The following is a 12,834-nucleotide window of genomic DNA, read 5'->3' as shown; positions in this document are numbered from 1 at the left end:
GTAGCAGGAAGAGGAAGTTGAACCATCAGCAAATGTCTGAACTATCTCATTTTAACAAAGATTTTTAGATTTGAAAGTAATCATTAGCAATCGACGAAACAACGAGTATTGAAGGAATATGAACTCCAATGAGAAAATTGGATAGGGATTCTTATCTGGAAAAGAGCATGCATTCCACATACTTTAGATAATGTTTTGATGCATGTGTATGGAGTGATAACATATTGTCCCTGCATCAAAACAATTGTCCCTCTTTTGGAGATCTTACCAGATATGGTTCAAAGATTTTTTTTAAATCTATAGAGAAGTTTTCAAATAGGGAAAGACCAAATTCATGAGACTCCCTGACTTCATGAGTAAAGCTATGCCTTGTGATGGGTTCACGTCTGACAATACTTCATGTTTGATGCAGGGGTATTTTAATAGAAAAATAAACTTGATGAAGGATAAATATGATATTTGGAGTATGTGGAAGCGCAAAAGCCATAGGAGATGTATCCGCATAATAATCAGCCCAGACAGTCCCAGGAATTGAAGAGCCCGATAAAATCACTGTCATAGATATGAGTGCCGTCAGAAGTCTCAATACCTCACAGGGCCTTCCAAGTATGAGAAAAATATTATATGTCATCAGTCATTGGCCTCTAATGTTGTTCTCTGTTTGTTGCAGGATGAAGAATCACTGTGGAGGCATAGAATTTGAAGCAAGGAACCAAATCGATGCAAGAGTATCAATAAAAATACGGAGGAGTTTTGGCTCAAATGCAAAGTATGGAGCGAAAGGCATGAATTTGATGGCTTTTGAGGGAAATGAACATCATCAATATCCAGCAGCAGTGATAAAGAGGTTTCAGAACACAAAAAGACTCATGAATTTCTCAAGTCAGGGGTCTCCTATTGATACCGGATACTCAATAAAGTCAAGAATAAATGCCACCATGATTTGAGATTATGGATGGACACATACATATCAATTAAATGTGAAGCGGTTGCTGGAAGTAAGCTGGTTGATAAAAAATGGAGAGGAGTCTATGCAAGATCAAGCATTAGGATTACGGTTTTCTCCCAAGCCAATTATTTAATTTGGGTTCAGTTATCGTATAAGATAAGAAGCATAAATCATGAATCAAACTTACCTTTTAATCTTTGTAATTAGTTATTTATTAAGAGGCATGATAGTTGAGGACGTATCTCTCCGTCCATTATAAATATAAGATGTAAAATCTTACAATTGATATAGATATACAATTCATATTCATTTTCATATTTTATATATTATGATGCACTTATGATGTATTATATTCTCCGATTGGCAAAGAAATGAATTCTTGATCAAAGCCCATGGATTGAATTATTGGGTGAATTTTGTGCGATCCAGATAGATTTGCAGTAGATAGATCATTTGTAAGGAGTGTCTTTATTGCAAAAAATATTTTCCGACAATTATTTATATTCTAAATTTTGGAGGTGAAATATTATTAAGTTGTGTCCTTTATAATTATTTTTTAAATTCTATAAATGTTGTTATGTTCGGACAAGTGGATTGGGTCATTATTGCATTTTAAACTTGATAAACATAAATATTGTGAAATATTAAATTATTTCTGTATTTGTGTCTAGTTTGTCTCCCTATCACAGTAGTTAAAGCACATCCTAGACTAGTTTAGAATTGTCTTCATATAATTGATTTGAATCGTCTGAATTGTTGAAATTGTTTATAGTTTAAATACATTGAACTTTATAAAGTTGTACGTTTCAACTTATAATATTGACTCTGATTGTCCATTTAATTAAGCACTAGTCTTTACATTGCTCTTAATTCATAATCCATATGCTGACAATTTTTTCATTTCTTTCTACTGAGGAATTAATATATTCATTTTGTTGCATTCATTCTTTATTTAAAACATTATCACATTTATTTATTAATTCATAATTTTCAAGTTTAAATTTTTTCTATAATTGTCGTCATTAGGAAGACTTTCATTGTGTTCACATTCTAATTGATCTGCTATAAGGATCTTGGATTTAAGTGTTTCGTTCAGGATTAGGTACATCCGCATTGGTTTTGCAGAGCCAAAAGCATAGGGTATTTGGATCATATTGATTAGTCCCATCAAGTTGGCCATTACCGGTTGGATATCCCAACATCGAGCAGGCAAGGCTCGTAGGATTCCAATATGCGATTTTGGGAACCAACACATCGCTTGCGTGAAATGTGATAAACACTTAAATGAATAAAATTACATTTTCAGAAAAGATTGTGGTATTCATTTACTTTTACGTCATCTTTTTATTTTTCCTCATAGAATGTAATTTGTAAGCATGAAATGACAAATATTTAACATAACCAGATGCATGATCATAAGCATTTTATTTAGCAACTAGTCTAGCAATCATGTCAATTTTGAGCCAATAGGTGAAAAATGAGTAACAATATTTGTTAGCTCCAAAATTTTGCACCCTAGCTAAGATCCTTAAAACTTTAGCAATTTTGAAACAACATGGGATCAATTAGAGGTTGTAGCTATGCTATGACCTAATTGAACCTTTGAATTCTAGGCTGGTTCCTACATGATTGACTTGATGATTTCACCTATCCTAATGAAAACTGTAAGACTTGGATGCTAAAGGGATGAAGAAAGAACTTATAATTAAAAAACTTTGAAATGCAGAATCATAAGGTGATAAACTGCTTAATTTGACTGTAACAAATATCTTTTCAAGGAGAATCTGATAGCTTGCAGCATTCTAAACAGATACAATTCCTGATTGTGTACTTTGCACATAAATATTTTAGAGAAAAAATCAGAAACCTAAATATTAGAAGGAATTAATCCCAATAAATATCTTCAAACACTTGATATAACCCTTGATCTGTGCATAGAACTTTAAATGATAAAAGATACGAAATGGACATAATTTTAAGGTTTCTAACAAGAAACACAAGAAAACTACATCAATCACTATTAAGGCATACAAGTATAACTCCAGAAATAGATCCAAAACAAGCTGTATAAACTGTTAGTCTCTGAAAATACATGCTACAAATCTGATACAGTAGGATGATAAACACAATGTCTAAAAATGACAAAGGCCCTCCTTCAAAAAAATGAACCCTCTCTAACAAAAAGAGAAGTGTATATCCACAGTCCAAATCAATGAATTTTCCATCAAATTAGGTAGTGTAGGTCAGATATCAGAGAAATCTGCTCAAAAAGGACTCTAGAATCTCAGGAATGATGACAAATGTTGTCCAAATTGTGTCTGTACCACATGTCTATGATGATCACTCAATGACAACTCATAAATCTCCATAAATATTTCCAAAAATAACTCAAAAGTCATCCCTAAGATTGAAAGTCTCAAAATGATAACTAGGAGGCTTGGCAATCACAAAGAGCCACCACTAACCCATCACACAAGAAGACTTCAACTTCCAAGTTCAAAGTGAACTTCAAATCCACAAACTTAGGTATAAACATTAGACAAACTCCTATAATGACTTGAATTACCTTCTATTCACTATTTTATTGATTAAAGAACTTTATTATTAAATCATTGGCTTATAGAAACACCAATTAATATAATAATAATTCTATTTTAACATATATTCTCAACAAAACATGCTATAATTTACCTACGCAAAATATAACTTTAAATAAAATAAAGTTATAACACTATGTAAAATAAACATATGCTCCCTAAACCTATGCGTGGACAAGAAAAGTCAACAAAATATCACATAGGAACAAATAAAAGTAGAAAACAAAGCCATTTTCCATATTGCGTAGCATGAAGGTTTTGGAATCATAGCGATCAAGGGTTTTTGAAACCCTAGCTACATACCATGGGGATTTTTTTGCATTTTCAGTTCATCTTTCCGTAGTGCTGTAACTATATGCGGCTTGACTTGATCTATTGCATTTTTCTCTATTTCTACTCTGCATTTTCCTTTGGTTATCATGCCTAATCTGGAGTTTTATGTGAGATTTCTGGCATTATTTAGCCTAAATTTGGATGTCTTTTACTAAATGAAGTGGCTTCGTTTGTTGTTGCTGTTTGCATTTTTGGAGGTGGTGCCATGACATGGGTTTCATTTGCTTGAGCAAATGCTGCATGAATCTCTGTTATTTCTAATTCCAAATCCGGGTTTTCTACTTGATTTGCAAAACGTGGTTGTATTTCCAACATTTTGGCTATAGTCTTTTCTTCAAACATGACTGAAATTGCAACTAGGTGGCTTGGAGATTTTGACGCCATGACTGAAGTTTACGTTCTGGAGTTGTAAGTTATATTTGCTGCATTTAGAACTTCGCTTGCATTTAGCTCATGTGTCATATAACTTTGTTTTCATCTTTTCTTTCTGTGTATTTGAAAATTCGACTATGGCCTCCATTTTGTAGTGAGCTTTCAGATCCTGAGAGATTCTATGCAAAGAGTGACAAAATTTCTTCTGGCTTCTCATAATTTCTTCATTACAAGACTTCATTTCCGAAGTTGTTCTCATGCCATGGTTCATCTTTGTTTATGAGGAAAACCCTATAATATGCTTTGCAAATTTTAAAACCCTCCTACAGCTTCAAGGTGAAATTTTTGTCTATAGTATTTTGGGTTTCTATTATTACTCAAAAGGGTTTGAGCTATTTTTTGTTCATTTTTTGCATTTTGGGTTTTCATCCATGAAAAGTGGCCGCAAGTTTGAACTAGAGTAATGTAACTTGCCGTGAGTCGGGCGAGTCACTTGAGTCGGCGAGTCACCACCGGCCTGTCGAGTCAAAATGACCTGTGACCTAGAGGCGGCGGGTCAAGTGACATGACTTGCCTGACTTGCTTGTCACATTGTGATTCGTGGGTCACGAGCCACTTGACCCGGCCGCGGTAGCAGACGCCCGGTTGGGTTAAAATATGATACAAACAATGATTTATTATTATTATTTTTGTTCTATGTTATGCTTATAACCCCAAAAGGCCTTTCATAACACTCTATGGTGAGAAGAAGAAAGAGAGAGAGGAAGAAGAGAAATAGAGTTTCATTGTTTTGCAACCAGCTGAAAGGAAGAGGAGAAAAACTTGCATTTGTGACATTGGAGCTTGCATTTAGATCATCAAGGAGTTTATAAGAGCTCTTCTCAATACTTCTCAAAGCATTTGAAAAAGGTAAGAGTTGACTTTTTAGATTTTGATGTTTTTTTCTCTATGCTTATGGGTTTTTTGGATGAATTTTTTTTGTATGTTTATGGTTTTTTTTTTTTTACTTTAGATCTTCATAAAATACAATGCTTAAATGATAATATTTGGTCTAAAATGTCTTATTGCAGCAACTTTTACATTTTTCCTTACTCATAATGGCTCTTGGAGGTAAAAAACCCAAGCTCTTTAAAAGCAATAAAAAATATGAGTGTTGGAAGTACACCATAGACTTTCTGGGCAGAGCTAGAACTCAAACAAAATGCCTATTTTGTAAAATCGTTAATAGTGGGGGGATAAATAGATTGAAATACCATATTGCTGGCATATGTGGTCATGATGCTGAGCTTTGTAGAGCTGTAATTGTTGAGGCTCAACGTTTTTGTTATGTTGCCTTAGAAAAATATGAACAAGAAAAGGAATTAAAAAAAAAACAATTAGCAAAGTTAGCTCAGATTGGTTCCAATTCCCTTCCACGCTCATCTGGAAATGTTTCTAAGTCAGTAGGTTGTGTTGGAGAAGGTTCTTCCCTTCCCCCCTATCGTCCTAGTGCTTCTGCTAGTCATATTTCTTCTACATCTATTCCTTGCACTGCTAGTGGTGCTGCGACTGCTGCCCCTTCTAGTAGTATTGGCTTTACCTTTTGTCCTAGAGTTAGAAAGTCTAGGTTGGACAATTTTTTTGTACCGCATTCCAATCTTGGTGCACAACCCTCACTTGAGAGCTTGGGCTGGAATAAGGAGATCCATGAAGCTAGAATAAGAGCAATTTGCAAGTTTTGGTTTTTTTGCAACATTCCATTTATAGCAGCTAGGTACTTCAACTTCATTTATATTTGATTGTTTTACGTTTTAAACTTTTAAGTTTTAAAATTTAAATTCAATTTTATATTTTTAATTTGATGTTGAAAATTTGAAATATGCTAATTAAAATGTTTTTACAAATGTAACAAGACTCCTTATTGGTAGGGGATGATTGATGCAGTTTCCATCTGTGGTGCGGGGTTTAAAGCCCCCACTAAAGATGATTTGAGTGGCCCCCTCTTATTAGATATGGTTGAAAAGATGAAAATTGAGTTGGAGGACCATAGAAAGATTTGGAGCCAAAAGTGGTGTACCATTATGACGGATGGATGGATAGATAGGAGGAATAGGACCCTCCTAAATTTTATTGTTTCTAGTGGAGGTAATTCATCATCCTCTACTTCTTGAAGTCTAAAATTTAATGTATTATTGAATAACAAATTTTTTATTTTATTGACTATTGATTCTTGAATGATAATTATTTTGTTTAATTTTCACTTTCAGGATCCATCATGTTTTTGAGGTCTATTGATGCTTTCTCACATGTGAAAAATGCAAAATTCTTATGTGAGGCTATTGAGGAGGTCATAAGGGAGGTGGGGGAAGAGAATGTTGTCCAAGTGGTGACTGATAATGCAGCTACTTATGTTGTTGCAGGTAAAATTTTAACTTCTAACTTTCTAAGTTTTAAAAAATTTATTTTATTTTTTTATTAAATTTTAAAAATTAAAAGTTTTTTAATACATCAAAAATTTTCTTTGTTTACTAACTAATTTAAAATTGCTGTAGGAAAATTTTTGAAGGAGAGACACCCAAGAATCTTTTGGACTCCATGTGCGGCCCATTGCATCGACCTCATGTTAGAGGATATTGGCAAGCTTGAATGAGTGAAATCATGTGTTGCTAAGGCCAAAAATCTTTGTAAGTTCATCTATAATCATGCCTTGGTCCTCAGCACTATGAGGCAATACACGAAGGGAAAGGAGTTGGCTCGTCCCGATATCAGAAGATTTGCCTCTAATTTTATCACATTAAAATCCTTGCTGAGTTCAAGGTTAGCTTTGAGGTGCATGTTTGTTGGTTCAGAATGGAGTTCCTCCTCCTTTGCTACCAACCCTGTAGGGATAGCTGCAACAAAATGCATTTATGATGATGAAATTTTTTGGGAGCCATGTTTGAAGATTGTGGAGGTAATTTAAATTTAAAAAGCTTAAGTCTTAAAATTTTATAAATTAGTTTATTTCATACATAATTTTGTTTTATTTACATTGTGCAACTTTGCAAAGTTTCATCATGCACTAAATTGTTTTGTAGATCAGTGAGCCCCTTGTAGCCCTCCTACGAGTTGTTGATGGGGAGAAGCCCTCTATGGGCTACATATATGAGGGCATGGATAGGGCCAAGGAGGCTATTAAGGCCAAATATGTAGGAGTTGAGGAAAACTATGGCCCTATTTGAGATATAGGAAATGGCAAAATCAGCTTCATAAGCCCATACATGCAGCAACCTATTAGCTCAATCCGTCATATCGTTTCCGTGAAGATTTCAAGGCAGATGAGGAGGTTCTTAGTGGCCTATACACTGTGATATCAAAGATGATCACTAATACCATAGATATATTGATTGAGATGGATGCCTATAATAATGCATCAGGGCCCATTTTTTGAAGTCAAATTTGCAAAGGTCGTACAAAATTGCAGCCAAGTCAAAATTGCAATTTAAGCCTTATACAATCTAGTTTCTAAATTTCTAGCTTTAAAGTTCAAATTTTGAAATGAGACCAATATTTTTTTCTTTTCCTTTTTTCAAAATTCAGATAGATGGTGGCAAATGTTGTTTACCGCATAGGTTAATTAAAAAATGCACACAGATAATGAACACGAATAGCAGAACTCCTTAGATTATTTGCATATGCCAAAATATTACATTATGCTTCATAAGATGATTTACAATGATCCCAAACGGGGTATAAATACTATCCGCTGAACCTTCCCAAAGGAGTCCATTGGCCACAAACATTATGTCCGCTACAAACTATTTACCTGTCGGTTACAAAATCTTTACCAATGATGTCGGCTACAGGATACAAAAACACCGACGACAATCAAGTCGACTGACACAGTTTCTACTGACGACATCAACCCGTCGGCTACACAATATTTACCGACGACATCATCCCCCCCAAAAGAAAAAGTCATCTCCAGACGACAATTACAAAATATCTGAGACAAAATATATTAACGGACTGATTACAACAAGATAAATCTGCTTCTGACACATCACTTTCACCTTCGTCTCGTGCCTGTAGCCTCTACTAACACAATACTGCCTCCTTAATGAAGCTGACCTTGATAGCCATCTGTGCTGCTTTTTCTGTTTTCAACTCCTCGGTACCCTGAGCCAAGTGTCGTTGCACTGCCTCCAACTAGATGATCAGCTCCTCCCGAGCTCTCTATGCATCCACCTAGACAGCCTTACGCCAAACACCTATTCCAAGCGCCTTTCGTACACAAACACTCCATGCCTGCAGCAGCTCCAAGTCTTCTCACTGGTCAGACTCCCATGACTGATATCCCCAACGACTGGGGGTCCAAGGGGCAACGCCCCCGGCAGGGTCGGGAGGCAACGCCCCAGGCGTGCTCCCTGTCGTGATACAGGGCGGGCTCGAGGGGCCGCCAAGACCAAATTAACACTCCGAAACCCACACAAAACTGCACAGAACACACCATTTTTGTCATTTTTTGCTGATTCTCCACTCGTTCTAGCAACCATTGATGTTTCCACTTTCCTTTGGCATCATCTATTATTCATTCCAAACTGCTTCAATCTGTCATCATTTTTTTTGTTTTTTTTGGAAAACCTCCTGTCACCCTTCTTCTGCGTCTACTAGTGCACTGCAATCTTCTTCTCCCTCAGTTTCCACCATATGGAATGGCCCCCTTCTTGCATTGGGGATGTTCACTGACGTGAGCAACAAGGAGTTATAAAGCAACCCGCGGAAGGAACAGGTGAGCAAGCCCGTGGGGAAAAAAGAACCCGCACACTAGTCGTCTGCGGAATAAAGGTTTTCAAAAGCTAGAACTGTTAGCCGCAGAAGAGCACTGACAAGCTGTGGAGAAGTAAACCCAATCATGTCCACGGAAAAAAGAGATAAAGGCAGCGGGATGAAAGGATGAAACCTCAGCGAAAATAAACAAGCTACAACTCGCGGAAGAATGACACACTTGTGGAACACAAGCAATATGCTGGTCTGCAGTGGAGGTCATAGGAGACAAAATGAAGCCGTGGCTAGAAAATCAAATCGCGAACTAAGGTGAACCTGAGGAGAAATAATGGCAACCCGTAACAACAACTTCATCCGTGGAGAAAGAGTGCTTAGCCACGAAACAGGAAGAGTTTGAAGCCGCGGAAAACAAGAGGAACCCGCGGAGAGATAGAACACCCTGCGAGAGAAATAGGAAAAAAACTATTTGCAGAAGGGAACAAAGACTATCTGCGAGGAAAGCATAAATGCTCACGGAAAACAACAAACACCCGTGGGAAACAAGCTAGACGGTTGGCCACGCAATGAAAACAGAGGCATCCACAGAGGGGAAAATATAACAAAAGATATCCGTGGGAAGAAATACAGAAGACATCCGTGGAAGGGAGATACACACCCGCGGGAAGACAAGAATCCCGCGGAAAAGACTTCTGCAGACAGTCTGCTCGTGGGACATGTGCCCGTGGGCCACAGTCCGCGAAACTTTTCTTCTTTTTTTTTCTTTTTTTTTTCAAACTTTTTTTTTCTTTTTATTTAATTAATAAAAAAAATACAACACCTTAATTTTGCCTCTAGACCTCGCCATTCTACAATGACGACAACGAGGGAGCCATCAGATCATTCTGAGACGAAATCTTCAGCGGCGGCGACAGCGACAAAATCTTTCTGGTGTGGTATGCTTTCAATTTGGATCCGTTGACTGCCTAAGGTACCTCTTGCCCATCCAAAGTCGACAGTTTGATTGCTCCATTTTCGCCAACCTCTCGGATCTGGTATGGTTCAACCCATCTAACCTTAAACTTTCTTGGCTTGATTTCATTCCATCCATCGTACTTGAGTACCAACTGCCCCGGTTGAAACTTGTTGAGTTTGAGATGCTTGTCATGCCACGCCTTACGTCTGTTCTGTGTCACCTCCGTCTTCCACTTTGCCTGCGGTCGTCGCGCATCTAGATTATTTTCTTGCTGTCAGCACCCTTCAACTAATTTTATGGTGCGATGCATTCTTTTCTTTCTCTGCGGTCCATTCACCATGTACCGGACAGTGGGATCTTTCTTTTTCTAGAGTTCAGACTCTATGTTCTTCCCCTCAACTTCAGCTGTAACCGCCTTTCTTTCTTCCACTTCTTTGTATTCTTTCAAATATTCATTTTCCTATGTTTTCTCACCTTCATTGACCCTTAACATATTACAACTCGGAAACAATTCATAGTCTTCTATTTGCCAGTGGAGAAGGCCATTCACCGAGTCTAGGTCATCGTCATTCGATCCTCCTAGTGTCAATACTCCTTCATCCGGTTCCATTCTCCTCTTTCCTTCGTCGTCACTTTTGCCTTCACCTTCTGAATCTGACAATGCTATCTCCTCACCTACCATTTGTGTGTGTAGGTCAATTATGAATCTTTTGCCTCCGTGCTCCATTGATAGGGTATTACATTTCCAATCATGTTTTACTTTTGCTTGCACCAACCAATTACGTCCCAAAATAGCATCATATCCTTTTCTTTTCAATGGAATGAAAGTCTAATAAAAATGGTTGCATTCCAATAGTTACCGGTTGCGCCCTCAAGGTTCCCAATGGTTTGATCCCGTGTTGGTCTGCCGTGAGCAACTGGAATGTAGGTGGCCAAAACGTCGGCTTTCCCAACTTCTTCCAAGTATCCTCCGACAACACATTTACGCCAGACCCTTCGTCGACAATTGTGTCTGTCAGAACATTTCCCAAAATCCCCATCTCAACGACCGCCGAATGCCTTCCCGTTGTGAGTGCCAGAAGCATTGGGTCTGTTACCATCGTTCCACTACTGTCCCTTCCTATGTCCTCCGTTGCTTTCGGAAATGGTGTATGATTCAGAATGGCCATCCGTAATTGGGGCATTGTGAGAAGGTCACTTATCTTGACCGGTACCTCCATTTGTAAGATTTGTCGTACAATGTTTTGTTCTGTGAAATTCCTTGTCAAGGTGCCGGTGATGTCCTTCAATTGAGATGTCTCCCTCGACGACGCCTTTTCAATTTCTGCCTGCGCTTCCCCCAATTTTCTCTTTTCTTCCGCCAGGTCTGAGTATAGATTCGCTTGCCTCTGTGTATTTACTAGAACCTCTTCTTCATTCATGTCGATAGTGATCAAGTTTACTCCAGACTTTGGGCACTTTGCATCTTCATGGTCGCCGAGTCCGCACCATTTGCATAATAATTTCGGTGTGTTCACTGTTGGACACTCTGGGCAAAGTGCCCCCACAAATTACATGCTCGACATTGTACAATCGGTCGTCTGTTCGCATCATACTGGATTCGGCTTCGAATGCCATTGTTATTGTTCGCGTTGTTGTTGTTTTGCCCTCTACTATTATTCCTGTACCCACCCGAAGTGGCACCATCAATGTTTGTATTTCCATTCCCTCTTGACGTGGAAGCTGCTTGTGTAAGAAGCACCTGTGGAGATCCTCTGGTTTTCATGTTGAAGGGGCATTCCTTTGTTGAATGGCCCATGATCTGACAAATGTCGCAGAATTGGTTCTTTGGACAGGATCCTTTAGTGTGACCGTCGATCTTGCACTCCGTGCACCACAGCTCACTGCCTTTTGGCTCCTTCTACATGTTTTTAAACTCCTTCATCATGCAGATCATGTCCTTTTGTAAGGCGCGGACCTTCTTGCTACTGCCTTCATCGTCGCTGCTATCTTCTCCGACAAGGTCATCGTCATCAAAATCAGAGGAGCTAGTGTTCTTCTTTGTTTTCTGCTCACTTTTGAGGTCCAATGCTCTGTTATAAGCTTCCGTGTATGATGACGGTGGCACAATTTTCATTTTCTTTCGCAACTTCGAGCATAGGCCTTCCACGAACCATCTTTTCTAAAGTCCGTCTGCTGGCTTACTTTTCATTTTATTTATCAAATCTTTTAATTTCCTATCGTAAACACGGACGATTTTGTTCTTCCCCTGCTTAGTATTGAAGATCTCTGCTACAATTTCATTATCATCCCGCAACAGTTTAAATTCTGCCAAAAACTCCTTTTTAATGTTATCCCAATTGTTTAGCTTTTGTGGATCTGTATCAGTAAACCAATCAATTGCTACGCCCGTAGGGTGGCCGGAAATTGCCTCATCCAGTTGTCTTCATCAGTTATCCCATTTTCTTTCTAGATCGTTTCACATGTTTTGCAATGTCGAATGGGATCGGCAGTACCATCGCCACTGAACTTCGGCAGTTTCTCTTTTGGTCCCACCATCATGATTGGTTTTTGTAAACAGGCATTGCTCGGTCCTGCAACACTGGCACTGTTCACTCCCACACCATCGATCTGCACTCCCACATCGGCAGACTGGTCTCCCACACCGGCGGTCTGCACTCCCACACTGGCGGTCTACAATCCCACACTGGCGAACTGCTCTCCCACACCGACAGACTACACTCCCACACCGGTGGACTGCACTCCAACACCGGGGGTCTGCACTTCAACACTGGCGATCTGCTCTTTCACACCGGTGGTTTGCACTCCAACACTAGTGGTCTCAACAGCTGCGAACCTTGGAGAAGAAAAATGATCTTTTGAAGTTGTCTCCCTCGGAAGTGTAT

General features: G+C 38.4%; 1 protein-coding gene and 2 long non-coding RNA genes across 13 annotated transcripts in view; 2 read left to right on the top strand and 1 right to left on the bottom strand.

The window, feature by feature from the left end:
- Positions 1-12,834, bottom strand: part of DCL2 (dicer-like 2) — a 445,017-nt gene that overhangs the window by 66,169 nt on the left and 366,014 nt on the right. The window lies entirely within an intron of this gene.
- LOC149540315 (uncharacterized) overlaps positions 1-12,834 on the top strand; it is a 241,509-nt gene that overhangs the window by 15,118 nt on the left and 213,557 nt on the right. The gene's annotated exons all lie outside the window — the stretch shown is intronic.
- On the top strand, positions 6,025-7,913 carry LOC149540319 (uncharacterized). The gene is made up of 2 exons (XR_016356384.1): positions 6,025-6,650; positions 6,783-7,913. It is a non-coding gene; the product is annotated as an uncharacterized LOC149540319 (long non-coding RNA).

Source organism: Cupressus sempervirens, chromosome 9 (assembly GCF_028749045.1).
Source record: "Cupressus sempervirens isolate cs-2001-9-10 chromosome 9, ASM2874904v1, whole genome shotgun sequence".
NCBI lineage: Eukaryota > Viridiplantae > Streptophyta > Pinopsida > Cupressales > Cupressaceae > Cupressus > Cupressus sempervirens.
This window is presented reverse-complemented; position numbering and strand designations above follow the sequence as displayed.